The following is a 3,363-nucleotide window of genomic DNA, read 5'->3' on the forward strand; positions in this document are numbered from 1 at the left end:
TTTGTATGACATGTTTTTGTATGCCTTGATCAATGTCTGGTATTTAAAAATTCAAATTTTAGAATTTAGAAAATTTTAATCATCTTTGAAAATTATTGCCACAATTTAAGAAATCATTACTTTCGTTATACTATATTTTACATGAGACAATTGTATAAATTATGCATTTCGAAAACAGATTATAAACTTTTGAACTAATGTTTTGGAAATCGATTACAATGAGCATTTTGATATGCAATGGGATTATATACTCTTCTTGTAGACGGCCAAACTGTTGGTTACTACGTTTGAGTAATCAAGGTTTATGTCATTTGTGTTCGGTTACGAACACAACCAAAAAATTTTGAGAAATTAAAATGTAAAAAATCAATATTTTTGATTTATGGAAAAATGCTAGTCATACAATTTCCATATATGAAAAAATACTAATCAAAGACCTTTCATGCAATTTTCTGTACGTATGGAATTGTATGGAAAGTGTATGACCAGCATTTTTCCATATATGGAAATTGTATGACTAGTATTTTTGGTCAACCCGGGCTATGTCATTTTATCGCGGCCTGGGGAAACTAGACAAAATTAGACGTGACCAGAAAAAATGAATTTAAAACTACAACTACGGGAAACTTGAGTTCGAATTTTTAGCCAATCAAAATAGAGCATTTGCCACGGCGCGCTCAGCAAATTTAATTTAAATTGAATGCTGGGGGTGGAGGATCGCTTAACGCTTAAGTTGGTCTAGTTGGCGGGGGGGGGGCAATTTTACATGAGACAATTGTATAAATTATGCATTTCGAAAACAGATTATAAACTTTTGAACTAATGTTTTGGAAATCGATTACAATGAGCATTTTGATATGCAATGGGATTATATACTCTTCTTGTAGACGGCCAAACTGTTGGTTACTACGTTTGAGTAATCAAGGTTTATGTCATTTGTGTTCGGTTACGAACACAACCAAAAAATTTTGAGAAATTAAAATGTAAAAAATCAATATTTTTGATTTATGGAAAAATGCTAGTCATACAATTTCCATATATGAAAAAATACTAATCAAAGACCTTTCATGCAATTTTCTGTACGTATGGAATTGTATGGAAAGTGTATGACCAGCATTTTTCCATATATGGAAATTGTATGACTAGTATTTTTGGTCAACCCGGGCTATGTCATTTTATCGCGGCCTGGGGAAACTAGACAAAATTAGACGTGACCAGAAAAAATGAATTTAAAACTACAACTACGGGAAACTTGAGTTCGAATTTTCAGCCAATCAAAATAGAGCATTTGCCACGGCGCGCTCAGCAAATTTAATTTAAATTGAATGCTGGGGGTGGAGGATCGCTTAACGCTTAAGTTGGTCTAGTTGGCGGGGGGGGGGGCAATTTTACATGCGGCAATTGTTTAAATTATGCATTTCGAAAACAGTGTATAAACTTTTGAACTAATGTTTTATAAATCGATTACAATGAGCATTTTGATATGCAATGGGATTATATACTCTTCTTGTATTTGTAAATTTTATTTAGCCCTTTGCTTTTCCATTAAAAAAATCAACGTCCAAATTCTGTTTTATGTAGCCGTCTAATTTGCTTTACATCTAATTTCTTAACCCCCCATGTTATCATTGTAGAAACCGGGCTGAGGTGTTCGACTCATGATTCGACCGACACGGTCGAACGGAGTCCGATTTTCGTCGCAAATTAAGGCGGTCGAACGAACACTATAGTCGCTCAAAATCGAATCATGGGTCGAACAGGGTCCAATCATGAGTCGAACAGGGTCGATAGATTGAAACTTAAGTCCAACAACTTAACCCGGGCTACACGAACCTACGCTGCTCAATTTTGTGGCATTTTATTATATTTTGTGGCTGCCCAGGCTGAGCTTTTTGAAAGAAGATTTGACAGAAACAGTCAAATGATGAGCGAGTTCCGTTTTAGTTCAGGCCTCTTCTGCTAATTCCCGATAAAGTCGAATAATGTCCGGTTAAGTCGATTAAAGTTGCTCTAAGTCGAACAATGTCCAGTATAGTCGAACAAAGTCGAGCAAAGTCGAACAATATCCGGTAAAATCGAACAAAGTCGAAAAGGGACATCGTTTGACTCAAAAAAAAACGAAAACGGACATCGTTTGACTCAAAAAGTCGAAAACGGACATCGCTCGACTGAAAAAGTCGAAAACGGACATCGTTTGACTCAAAAAGCCAAAACGGACATCGTTCGACGGAAAAAGTCGAAAACGGACATCGTTCGACTCAAAAAGTCAAAAACGGACATCGTTCGACGGAAAAAGTCGAAAACGGACATCCTTCGACTGAAAAAGTCAAAAACGGACATCGTTCGACTGAAAAGTCGAAAACGGACATCCTTCGACTGAAAAAGTCAAAAACGGACATCGTTCGACTGAAAAGTCGAAAACGAACATCGTTCGACTGAAAAAGTCGAAAACGCACATCGTTCGACCATTTCGGTTGAATCATGAGTCGAACAGCTCAGCCCGGGAAGCGAGGCGGTATACGCGAGGTCAGATACAAAATAATCAAACATCGCAAATAAAAGCCACATTTTGTGCTGTTTAATGCATTCTATATCTCCGCGTGCCTATAACGTAGTCTAACTGTAAAACAGAATTGCAAATTTCTTTCACTGTCACTGCGCAGAGCTTTAGGAAAAATCAAACAGTATATAGACGTTGCCTACACTTTTCAATTATCTTTGGAGTGTTTTTTATGTGTGAACAAAAACGTGATGAAGAAGGATTAGGTTTATTTCAAGACAGACTTGTCTCAATTAGTTTATGTTTGTTTAATATGAAATTGGCTTCGGACGTTGGTTGATTATACTTACTTGGCGCCTGTCTACCCTCGATCATGTAGAAGGGTGACACAGGGTGAGGCCATTGCATAGCACATTAGTAGTGGCTGACCTCTGCGAATTCTTCTTAAGGGAGATTTCGGGCGCTGAATGTTTTCGTGTGGGACTGCGTACGCGCTCTCCCGATTGCCTTCCGCATCCTGCGGCCGCTCACAGTTAACTCAGGAATATTATGATAGGCCGCGACTTTCTAGAACAAGGCGGAGACGGAGGGACCAAGAATCAATTCCTTGCGACCGAGGCGAAGACGGCGCGATTTTTCAGACCATGACGAAGACGGCGCGACCAAGAATCAATTCCTTGCCACCGAGGCGGAGACCGCCCCAATTTCCAGACCGAGGCGGAGACGGCGCGACCAAGAATAAATTCCTCACGACCAAGGCGGAGACAGCGCGATTTTTCAGACCAAGACGGAGACCGCGCGGCTTTCCAGACCGAGGCGGAGACGGCGCAACCAAGAATATTGTCCTAGCAACCGAGTTGGAT

General features: G+C 39.3%; 1 non-coding gene across 1 annotated transcript; it reads left to right on the plus strand.

The window, feature by feature from the left end:
- Positions 1–2,842: 2,842 nt before the first annotated feature.
- Positions 2,843–3,004, plus strand: LOC134840776 (U1 spliceosomal RNA). The gene has a single exon (XR_010162443.1). It is a non-coding gene; the product is annotated as a U1 spliceosomal RNA (small nuclear RNA).
- Positions 3,005–3,363: the final 359 nt, after the last annotated feature.

Source organism: Symsagittifera roscoffensis, chromosome 2 (assembly GCF_963678635.1).
Source record: "Symsagittifera roscoffensis chromosome 2, txSymRosc1.1, whole genome shotgun sequence".
Classification (NCBI taxonomy): domain Eukaryota; kingdom Metazoa; phylum Xenacoelomorpha; order Acoela; family Convolutidae; genus Symsagittifera; species Symsagittifera roscoffensis.